Source organism: Eptesicus fuscus, chromosome 9 (genome assembly GCF_027574615.1).
Source record: "Eptesicus fuscus isolate TK198812 chromosome 9, DD_ASM_mEF_20220401, whole genome shotgun sequence".
Classification (NCBI taxonomy): Eukaryota; Metazoa; Chordata; class Mammalia; order Chiroptera; family Vespertilionidae; genus Eptesicus; species Eptesicus fuscus.
In genome coordinates this window covers 44,830,134-44,842,417 of record NC_072481.1, presented here as the reverse complement: position 1 = coordinate 44,842,417, position 12,284 = coordinate 44,830,134, and the positions used below count along the sequence as shown (strand labels likewise).

At 42.5% G+C, this 12,284-nt stretch overlaps 1 protein-coding gene across 1 annotated transcript in view; it reads right to left on the bottom strand.

Moving 5' to 3' along the window:
• The window catches only part of ROR1 (receptor tyrosine kinase like orphan receptor 1), a 386,540-nt gene that overhangs the window by 245,797 nt on the left and 128,459 nt on the right, over positions 1-12,284 (bottom strand). The window lies entirely within an intron of this gene.

Below are 12,284 nucleotides of genomic sequence, written 5' to 3'. Positions count from 1 at the left end.
GATCACTTTTTAACCTCTCCAAGACTCACTTTCCTTGCCATTAAAAGGAAGATGACCAAGATGCCTACCTTCACCTGGTTGTTGTGAAGATTTAACGGGAAAATGCCAAGCACGATGTATTCAACAAAGGGTAGCGATGGCCACACTGGCAGTGCTGTACAGTGAACAGATAACCCTGACCGTATTATCCCGTGTGATCCTGAGCCAGTTTCCTCAAGAGGATCGCACAGACCCCATCTGCTCTGGCGCGCTGCGACTGTCAACTCCAAGAGTGCTCATGAGCCAAGTCACATGGAAGCAACATGGAAGATCAATTGATTCTGCCTTGGGAAGGATGGAGCAGAGACAAAGAAAAAGGAGGGGGCAGATTTCAACTAATTTTTAGAAACAGCGCAGACTTTACTGATCGCTTCTGAATTCATTCTTGAAGGAGGATTTGGAAGTTGACAAGCAGAGAAGAGGGGTCTGAGGATCAGTGTACACAAAACAGCTGATGCTTCCACAGGTTGGCAGAGAAATCTGGAAAGGGTCAGACTATTTAAAGCCTTGAGAGTTACTGAAGGGATTTGGGTTGTCTATCTACCTCAACTTACAGGTTCTTACTAGTAGCTTTGCCTGAGGGCTCTCTCTTCTCCTCTCTTCTCTCTTGTCTCTTTTCGCTTCTCTCTTCTCTCTTCTCTCTCCCCTAACCTCTGGCATGAGCTGGGATGTGGGGGATGGCTCAGCAGTAACCTGGCGCATACTTCTCTCTCTCTCTTCCTGCCTGCCTACTCCCCCAGGAAAGGAAAGACAATAAACCAGAGCAGGATTTGTCTTTCAGCCACACTTGAACCTGTCTGAAGCCATCACAGCCTTATATGAAACTCACATATAATTTGTCACAACTAAAAAGCCTATTTCTAATCAAACATGTTCCCCCTATGCTTCACCTCCCTGAATACTCTGGTTTATTTCAGGGTTCTGGCTATTAATCTGGTGCTGAAAAGGAGAAAGTGAGGGCTAATGATGTCTAATCTTTTTTTTTTTAACTTAGTAAAGTTTTTTTTTTTTTTTCAAAATACCTATTTTTGAAACACCTAACACAGCTTCTACAACTTAGCCATTCCTTCTGCACACCTAACCTACAGCCTCTGACTCAAGCAGAGAGGGGCCTGACATTTATGTTTGTTCTCAGAAGAAACAACCAGAGCCTTCCCTTGAACCCGAGTCTGCTCGGTCCCAGAAGGTTCCACGGGAGAGGCTGGCATTTCCAGGGTGGCCGTGGGAGGACAGTGTGTTGAAGAGCTCGTCGCGTGTGAAACGCCATTAAAGCCCGTCCAAATGGACCCCCCTGGCCATGCCATCCTCCCGCGTTTATTATTGTCTTTTCCCCGCTCTTATCCAAACAGCCCGGACAGCTTGTTTATGAAGGGCTCTGCAGCGGCCCCTCGCAGCAAGGGAGGCGATGACAGAATCACAGGGTGTTGTGGCCACACTGAGCCCAGCTAAGAAAATCTCAGGGGGAGGCCGTGATACAGGCCAGGGATTGGCTTTCTGTCTAAAGTAAGCCTGCCCAGAAAGGTGCATCTGTCTGGTTGCTGAGTAGTTGCTCAATAAATACACGTTGAATGAATAATGAAAGAACCATCGAAATCTTCACCAACAGCCGGGTAAACGGCATCAACAAGAGAAGGAGCCAAACTCTTTCCAAAACACACAGCCTACCCCTCCTCCTCCTCCTAAGAAATGTGTGGGGTTTTTTTGTTTTTTGTTTTTTCTGATCTTGCACTGAGAACTTCTGTAAAATATATTTAAGATTTATTTGCTTCCTGAAAAAAAAAAAGTGGCAATACAGGAGAAAATTCTATAACCCAAAGAGCAATTTATATTATATACACATATGAAGTTTTTCCTTTATAAATGAGATGTTAGAGATATAGTCTTATAACCTGCATTTAGACACTGTGGTCTTTATCAAGCATAGAAAAATCCAGAAGGTACATTTTCTTCACTTCTTACCAGAAGTAAAACCACTACATTCCTAAAGGTGACGCCTTTCTTTTTGACCAGAAATACAAGAGTTTTTAAAGATTGGGGGGAAAAATAAAAATAAATGGCCCAGCTAAGTGAAAACATTTGGTGTTACTATTGGCAATAGAGTTTGTCCATTTCTTATCTGAAGGGCTTCTTCTCACTCCGGGGTTAATTGGTTTTGTTAATCTCAAGTAAGATAAAGAATATCTGTGTCTCCCCACAACTGCTGGAGATTTCTCCTCCCTTGCCCTCAGTGGCAGCATTTCAACGGAAAAGAACAGGGAGAAGAGAAGCATAAGCACCAGATGAGAACTGCTCACATCATTCCCTTCCTTAAAAAGGTCCATGCCTCCCCCAAACTAAAAAGAGACAACCCAGCTCATTAGGCAGCAGCATCAAAGATACATCTCCTGGAGTACCAAATTTGTAGGCAATATCTCTCCCCAACTCCCATGGTTTACACAAGAGTTTTGTTTTCCTCTGATACAGACATGTAGAAGCATGCAGCCCAGGACTGCTATGATGGCTCTGCTGCTCACGGGGGTGTAGGCTCTGCCTAACGCACTGCTCATCATCCCTAGGTGGGGGGTCTCGCTTTCCCGGTCCAATATGGCAGCACCTGCATTCCAGGCAGACAGAAGGAAGAAAGAGAAGAAGGTGCAAAGAGCATCTATCAGATGCCTCCTGAGAAAGCTCCCAGAAGCTACCTCACAACAATTCCACTTACAACCCACTGGTCAGAATACAGATGCAGAGCTATACCCACCTGCAAAATCAGGTGTTCTATCATTACAAAAGGAGAGAAGAACAAATAATGGGAAATAACTAACAACCTATGCCACCAATAGAAAATTAAGGAAAAGTAGAAGTGTGTTCTGGAACCACTCTACTCTAACCAGCAGAGATATGGCCTTGAATAATAGGAGAAGAAGGAAGGACAGGGGACTTAACATTTAATGAAAACCTATTATGTGTCTGTCTGGGAACAAGACAGACAGTCCCTGCCCTTAAGGAACTTAGAGTTAGTTAAGGGGTACAATTGAAATTCCAACTCAACCTACATGGGTTAGTGTCCTACAGCTGCCTTAGTAAATAATCATAAACTTGGTGGCTTAAAACAACAGAAATGTATTCTCTCACAATTCTGGATGCCAGAAGTCTGAAGTCAAGGTGTCAGCCAGTCCACACTTCTTCCCAAGGTTCAGAAGGAGAATCCTTCCTTGACTCAAGCATTGGGTGGCTTCAGTAATTCCTTGGATTGTAGCTGCAATACTCCAATCTCTGCCTCTGTCTTTCCATGGCCCTTTCTTTTGTCTTCTCCTCTTCTTTTTGTAAGAACACTTGTCATTGGTTTTAGGGCCCACCCAGATGTATCAGGATGATCTCATCTTAAGACCCTTTTTCCAAATAAGATCACATTCACAGATTCTGGGGGTTAGGACAAGGGAGCACCATTCAACCCATTATAACTAGCAAACTAGCAGATTAAATTCATTGTCTACTGAGATATAAAGGCATCATTCAGCAACATCATTTATAATTCCTACTGATACTAAGTGTAGTTAATTATTTCATTCAAAATAAGCATCATTAAACCTATGAGTATGCATTATGAAGGATAACTGCCGTAGGGAAAAGGTACAAATGCTCAACTCACATTTGCAAGATCCTTTTTCTAAATGAGGTCACATGTTCCAGGATATGGACATTGTTTTTAGGGGCCACTATTCAAACCACTACACTACAAAAGCCCCGCATAGGACAAATGTCCTTGTTGTTCTGGAACTCTGGGTTGGGGAGTCTGCTTCAGTAAGCATGTGTGCAGTGGCCTGAGCAGAAGGCACTATACTAGACATTCTGGAGGTTTTATGGACGAATCAGAAAGAGTCCAGACCTTATTCAGTAATCTAGTGGAAGTGATCAGACAAGAACACAAATGGCCATTCAGGAGCAGAGCCAGAAGAAAAGTCCCAAACAGGGCTATGAGGACACAGGAGGTTAGTTGTATATTCGGGGATCAAGAAATGCTTCATGGAGGAGACAGGCCCCAAAGGCTAGCCCAGATTTCAAAAGGCAAGACTGGAACTCAGAATTCTGAATCCATAGCCCACTGACTCACCCCCACCATCCCCATGAGACCCCGGGACACAAGCCTTCCTTTACTATTTCTGCCTTCACTGATCTCTTTTCTCTGTTTCTGCCTAAATGAGCCCAAGAGCCCTCTCTGTGAACACAGGCAAGGAGCTCTGTCTGAAAAGAAGACATTGTGTAAACAAATACACTGTCTTGTTCACTAATTGTTCATATATAAATTGTGTTTCTAGCATGTGCTCTTTGAAATACAGACATCTTGTGCAATTCACCATAATTTACTCATCCAACTGAAAAATTCCCCCTCCACCTCATCACTCAGGGAGTGCAGGCAGTACCAATTAGATGTCAGCACAGTTGGAGAACACAAAGATGTACAAGACACAATCCCTGCCCTAGAGGGGGAAAAAAAAAGGAGTGAACACTGCTTAGTAGAGTAAGTGCACAGAGTTATATAAAAGAGTAAGTGTCTTATTAAAAGAACTTGAATCAACACATGAGAGGGCCTGTCCCGCACACTTTCAAACCAGAAGCACAGTGTAAAAGTTCTTGCATATTAGAGAACAGACCATATTTTTTTTGCAGCATGCCAAGTACTTTTAAAGATTGTCGAAGCTCTCTGAATGCTTAAAAATAAGCCCAGGAAGTGACACTGAGGGGAATAAACAACTACAGATCACTTTCTAGCATTTCCAACATATTTATTCCATTTTCTTCACGGTTTCATGTAGCAGTTACTCACACGGGTTGACTAAAGAAAAGAAGAAAGAAAAGAAAACTGGAATAAAGTTGACCCAGATGTGCAGAGTGCCTCGCTCTGGGAAAATGTGCGCAGGCGTCAAGACTTCACACGCTCGAAAGGCAGCACCAGGAGGAGGCTGGGTGGACTGAGGTTTACGTCTGAGTTCGTAACTGCAGCAAGGTCAAGTGAAGGGTAAAAGAGCTGTGGTGACCTGGATCTCCCCTCAACAACCACCGTAGCTTTCAGATCTTCGTGGGGACAATGTGGCTGGAAGGGGTCCTTAGTCCACCTATCACCAGTGTTATCTGAGGACAACTTCAATATACTTCTCTCCGATGCACACAGATGCTGCTGTCATTAATAAAATCCACATTCACTAAAAATGACTGAATGTTGGTGTGGGTTTTTTTTCACATGCACTTACTGAAAAGAGAGATATTATAGATGCAATAACCATCATCTCAGCTCAGTCTCCTAGGTATAGAAAAATAAAAGAACCTGAGGAAAAAAAATATATATATGTGTGTGTGCTAAAGCTTTAGTGGGGAGGCGGGTGCATTCCCAGGGTGGGAAGCAGGAGGGAGAAAGGAAGGTGAGGTAAGAAAGAAGATAAAGCAAATACAAGGTGACACATTGGTTACCAAGCTGTCTCAACCTCATAAGAAACTGCTGGTGGCTTGGTCATCAGGACAAGGATGCAGAGAACCCTCCATGGCTCAGAACAATCTCCCACTGCCTTGACTCCCCTTGGCTGAGATTCACCCTGGGCCCTAAATCTCCTGCCCTACTGGACTGTATCAGCCAGCCTCTCTACCAGTGGTTCTCAACCTTTCTAATGCTGCGACCCTTTAATACAGTTTCTCACGTTGTGGTGACCCCCAATCATAAAATTATTTTCGTTGCTACTTCATAACTGTAATTTTGCTACTGTTATGAATCATAATGTAAATATCTGTTTTTTCCGATGGTCTTAGGCGACCCTGCTAGCGGTTCTCAACCTGTGGGTTGGGGGTCACCACAACATGAGGAACTGTATTAAAGGGTCACGGCATTAGAAAGGTGGAGAACCACTGCTCTATACAGAGCTCCCGGAGAAGCCAGTGCCCACCCTCGGGCACAGAGCTTGGTCTGAGTCCTGGCATGGGGAGAGAAGCCAAGGATTCTGTGCTACGGGTTGGTCAGGCCTGCATGCTGACTCTGTGGGCTCCAATGTAGCAGGAGCTATGGAGGTGGAGCTGCAGGCTTGCCCTGGGGAATGAGGAGGTAGTGACAACAGCCAGCTCTCCACGGAGAAGCAAGCAGGTGAGCCATTCTGGGGGAGGTGAACAATCTGGGTCCCATACAGCTGTCTGTGGACAACCTCTGCCATTTTTTTGTTCCTATGGATGGGATTGTAAACATTTTGTTGAATACATGTTCACATACACACCCATATATCAATATGGGAAAAGCTCTGGAAAGTTATTGATTAGTTATTGATATAATAAAATACTAAACTGTTTTCAAAAGTAAAATTAGTCCTTCGTAGCAAAGGATGTTGGGAATCAAAGGCCTAAGATGGTGGGTGAGTCATGAAGAAATCAGCATTTCTGTGTCCTGTTCCAATTGTGACCTCATCCTTTTCTTTGCCTCTCCTCATTTATAAACAAAAGGCTCCAGGCACTTTGTAAAGGAGCCTACTTCACTGGGGAAACATTTGTTTCTGTAGTGAAAAACCTGAGTATGAGCCACATACCTGCCAATCCTTGGCTACATGATCTCAGCAAATCCAGACCTCAGTTTCCTCACCTATAAATTGGGGGGTCATAATAGACGCCCCCCACACACTGTTCTGAGGAGTCAGTATCATAATATAAATCAAAATGGTCTGAAAGCAACAATGTACTACCATGCATAAGATATAATCTTAAAGTAGGAAGATCAGGAGAATTTGGGGGTGCAGGAGAATATAGATTTTGGATATGGGAGAGTTTTTAGATTCATAGTGAGACTGAGGAGCAAGAAGATCAGATTTCCTTCTCCTGCTGTGGTCTCAGGATGAAGAGAACTGCCTGAAACTTAAACAAAGTTCTAGTCATCTCCTGGCAAGAACTTAACCTGAACTTGGGCAACTCTGCTCACTGCCAAGCACAGAAAATACTCTTAGAGTTTACCAGGATTTAAGAGGAGCTTCGAAGACTCACCAATTTCTAGAACAAGAAGGAGTGCAGCCTAAATTTTCACATTTTATAGATAAGAAATCCAAAGCTCAGCCACCTACACGGCATGACTGAGCCAAGGTCAGAGACCTGTTTATGGCTGAGCTCTTCTATAATCATAAAATAACTGCTATCGATTGAGTGTGTGTAATGTGCCAGCATGCACTAAACACTTGACACAGTTGGGTTCATTTCATTTTTAAAAACAACTCTATGAGGTGAGCATCAATGGCACCATTTTCAGTGAGGACAATGGAGACTGAGACGCTTAAGCAACTTGCCTGAGACTGCACAACACAGCCAACAGCTGGTCACCAAAGACCATGTCCTTCACCTGTTAGACTCTGCCTCCAGGGGCATCCCCAAGTCCTGTCCAATGAGCTGCTACAGGCCATGGTCTTGGGCAGTAACAATGACCTCCCGCCTAGAATGCCCTACCCCTATGGGACCTCACCACGTTTCCAGCACAAATGAGACCTGGACCATCTGGGGTGTTGTAGAAAATGCTGTTCATAATCTGAGCAGTTTAATGTTTTGTTTTTTTAAATAACTCTTTTTCTTCTCCCCAAATCAAGCCAAGAAATAACAGCTGAATACTCATTTCTGGGGAAGTCATTTTGGTTTCCTCTTGGTCTTCCCTGAATTCAACTTTTGCAAATTTTCTCTCTAGCCTCTGGCTCCACATAAAGTGATAGTGCAGTATTTGCTTTTATTTTGATTTAGGAAATGTTGTGGCTTTTCTTTTGACAAAACAAACAAACAAAAACACACATCATCATAATAAAGCTAGTAATAATATTAAAGTTTCATGTGTAACCAAATGAGGGTTTTCTTCTTTGTGCATATGCCTCAGTAGCGAGCAAAATGGAGAATGTTATTTCAGAACCTTAAAATAAAACGAAAGCACATATGTTCTGTAAAAAGCGTTGTTTGACAAGATCAAGTTACCTCGGGAGAGGGAAGTGATTTCACTAACTGTGCCTCTCGAACATCTGAATCTCCCCGGTGACTCTGGCAGAGAGGGTGGGGTGCAGGGGGTTAAACCCCACCCAGGTGCATCTGGGTAATTACCCTCTGGACACTTACTAAAGAGCTGCCTGCAAGGCTTAACCTTGAGCAGGCGCAGGAGGGGTTAAGGGAACTGACACAGCTGGATTTGCATTTAAGAGAAATCCATGGACGGGACCTGAACACCCACAAGCTGTATGAGATTCTTAGAGAGGTCACTCAAGGCACACATAAAATGTCTTTTACAAACACACACACATACACGCTGATCTTGATAGCACATGTGCTCCTCAGGTGAAACCATATGCTTCCAAAATGACCCTGGTTTCTATAAAAGAGGACACAGGACAAGTGATCACTCCTGTAACCGATGCCAAAGAGTGCACCTCTGTATCAGGTCTGTGTCCAGGAGGCCGTGCACTCTGAAATGTGCATAGAAGTGGGTGGATTTTCACCATCAGTGTGTTTTGGTTAGTGACCTAGAAAAAGCCCTCCTCAAAGGAATCTCATCTGCCAAGTGAAGGGTGTCTGTTGTATTTTACCTGTGCTTGAAAAAGGTCTATAAGAAATGACAACAAAAACCTGTATTATCGAAGGGCATTCTACATGGGAAGATTTGATTACATTTGGCTACCAATTGCTAATAATTATAATATTCTCTTCTCTACATAGTCCCAGTGTTCTTAAGTGCATTATTTTATTCTGATTATTAGCTTTATTACTTGGGGAATTAAGCTATAAACTATGGTAGAATGTTCTCATTTTTCTTATGAGACTATTTGGCTTTATCTATAATTTCTGAGTCTAGTTCTTTTTTTCTAGTTTAAATTACACTCTCATCTTTACCCACTTCTTCCCAAGTATAATCAAAGTCAAGTCATAATGTCAACAGCTTCTCCATGATGGTGCGAATCTATCTATTATCACGTATGCTTTGCCAAGACCCAAATAACAAATCCTAAATAGACATCTGTGACAGCTTTTTCCATCTTTAACTAGCATTTTCACACTTCATTATTTTTAGATCTACATCTACTCTATACACTATATGTCAATTACTATTAAATTGTATGCGCTATTTCATTACCATTTGCGTTAGAAAGATAAGTTTTTCCCGCATACAAAAGAACCTTTAAAAATGTTATATGTTCATTACTTCAAGAGCTTTATCCACCCCCATCCTACAACTATACAACTATTTTCATTATCCTTTCATTTAAAAATGTGCTGTCTTCTTTGGAACTTCTTTGAATTAAGATCTTTTTATTCACCATCGTTTGCCTCTATCAAGGATTGGAATTTTTTTCACCTTTATGATCCATACTTCCCCAGCCTTGCCCATAACATCATGGATATTAAAGAAAACTTTGAAAATACCAGGAGGCTTAAAGAAAAATATTAAAACAACTTGTAATCTCACCACCTAATTTAAAAATCTTGCTATCTTGATGCATTCAAGAATCCAGCGGTTGGAAGTGGCTTTAAAGATGCCTCATTCAACCACACCGTTGGAGACCAGAAGGTTAAGAATCTGTGGCCAGTGAATGGCTCCCATCAGGTTCCTGTTCCACCCTCTGCTTTTCTCTGCTCTACGGCAGACTCCCCTCCACTCTTCTTTTGCCTCTGGAGCAATGAGGCTTAGTGGGTGACATAAGATAGGGCCCTGCAAGGACTCTTAGCAACAGGAAGGTTGAGAAGCTGCAACAAACAGGAGATAAGACGGCCAGGCTGCGTGTGAGATCCCACCAGTAACCCAGAAGAGTGGCTTTAGGCTGTGTCTTAGTTGTCTCCAGCTGCTATAACCAAGTACCACAGCCTGGGGCTTATTAAACAACCGAAATTTATTTTCTTACAATTCTGGAGGCTAGCTATCCAAGATCAAGGTTTGGTTGCTTTGAGGCCTTTCTCCTTGGCTTGCAGATGGTCGTCCCCCGACTGTGTCTTCACACAGTCCTTTTTCTGAGCATGTCTGTATCCTAATCTCCTCCTTTTATAAGGACACCAGTCATAATCTTCCTACTGACCTCATTTTAACTGAATTTCCTATCTCTAAACACAGTCTGAGGTACTAAGGGTTAGGAAGGACATCAATATATAAATTTTGAGCGGGGACACAAATGAACCCATATTGGGCTGGAATAAGGTTGCTGTTGTTCTGGTTGAATTTTATGATTTGGGATTAAATGAACTGAAAGATTCCAACACAAAATGGCAAACACACTTCCAGGTCTGAGAAACACAGGTCATGGGACGTTTAGTCAAGATCTTGCCTATTTTCAACTCTGCCACTGTCTGATTCTGAGCCTTTGGGGAAGTCTCTAGGCCTCAGTTTCCTTCTCTATAACATGTGATCAGTGCCCATTCAAGATGAATTGTTAGGTGATCACTAAATTCTCTGTGAAACCCCTAGCCCAAGAAAAGTACGCAACACTCAGGTTTGCTTCTTGTCTATATCACACTCCTCTCCAAAGATTCATATTCTTTAGCTGGACATTCATGCCCACCACTGCAGGGCTTCCCTGAGCTGATGCCCAGACCTGATACCCCTTTGCTGCCATCCATCTAGTCTACTGGTTATCCCCTTCCTCTCCTCTATCAATGTCTAGAAAAAACCCTCTCTTCCCACTCTTCAGACACTGTTCACTGCAGCCTCCTCCATAAGACCTTTCCTAACCAGATGGGGTCTCCCCTGCTATTGTTTCATCTTCCCTCTCTTAATATACACTTATCTAGCCTCAACATTATTTCATTTCTTATAACCATCCACATAAATCCTCAGTGCAAAAGAGAACTATAGTATACTACCATTTCCCCTCTTACTACTTTTGTAAGTGGGGGAAATGAGAAAATACGTGTGTCTGCACACTGGTGCAATACAGGAGGTTTAAACCAAGAATTAAGGAGACAGATTGCCTCTGGGAGTGGAGTGAGTAGGAATAAAGTATAAATGATGGGATAATAGGGATTGGGGAGAAGGATGGTGACAAGGGACGTGTTTTTGAATATTCCTTTCTATATAGTTCTGAATTTTAAAAACATTAGGGTTTAACAGATAAACAAAGACATAAATGAGTAAAATAAATACGGACAAATAACACAAACCCAAAATTAAATACAAACTAAACAAGTGAACCAAATTCAAATTCAAATGAATGACGTCAACCAAGAAAGAGAAAGGAAGGGAAAAATAACCTTGGCATCCGCAACTCTGACTTTAATCAAAGAAAACACACTTTTTCCCTGGATCTGGAACTTGAACTGTGAAGACACTGAACTAACCACCGATTTAGTTCATTTATTACACAGTTAATGTGATGGAGATTGTTAGATTTCAACCCAATATCCAGTCTCCCTTTTCCCCTTTTGTAACAGAACCCTGATTTTATTAGGGGCAGCAATGTACTCAACTGGAAATCTTCTTCCTACCCCCTCGCAGCTGGAGGTGGTCTTGTGGCAACGGTTGGCCAATGGGATGAGCTAGAAGTGAGGTGGGGGCGCTGACTCAGCTGGTGCCTATACTTTTGCCTTTCCCCTCTTCCCATCAAGAACATGGCACGAGGCAGAGGGTAACCAGCCATCTATGACCACAAGATGACGAGTTTTTTCAGATCTCTGTGACACAGATGAATGTGGATTCTAACACAGCTGAGTCTAGTGACCAAGCCAGATTTAGAATCCACACCTCTTACCTCCCCTTTCAGGGTACTTTCAACCACATGTGCCACTTACAAGTAACCTCTAAGCTCCTGTTACTCATCCAGCACTGCACAGACACAGCCTTCCAATTTATTAAAAAATAAAAAAAAAAGGTCTACTATTGCATACTCAGGTCTGATTGAGCTGGGATTGCAAGGCCTCCCAGATTACTGTTGACTCCATTAATGCATAAGACACTCTTAGAATTACATTTAAAACTTTACATGTGACAACTCTTCCTCCTTTTCCTTTTAACTAGGTAATAGACAAAGATTTGTTAAAGCTAAGGATAAGCTCCTTTCTTACATCTATAAACGCAGACTGAATGTATTCAGAAAAGCCTTGAAGCCTAACCATGGCAAATACAAGTTGAGTATGTCATGGTTTGGATGTTTCCATAATATCAAACCATCAAGAAGTCTTTTCTTATTCCCGCTTCACACTCACCTGCCTCCTCAGCAGTTAGAACATTGTAGTGCAATTCTTTGTTATCTATCAATCCTCCTCACTAGACTCTTAGCTTCATGAGGACAGGG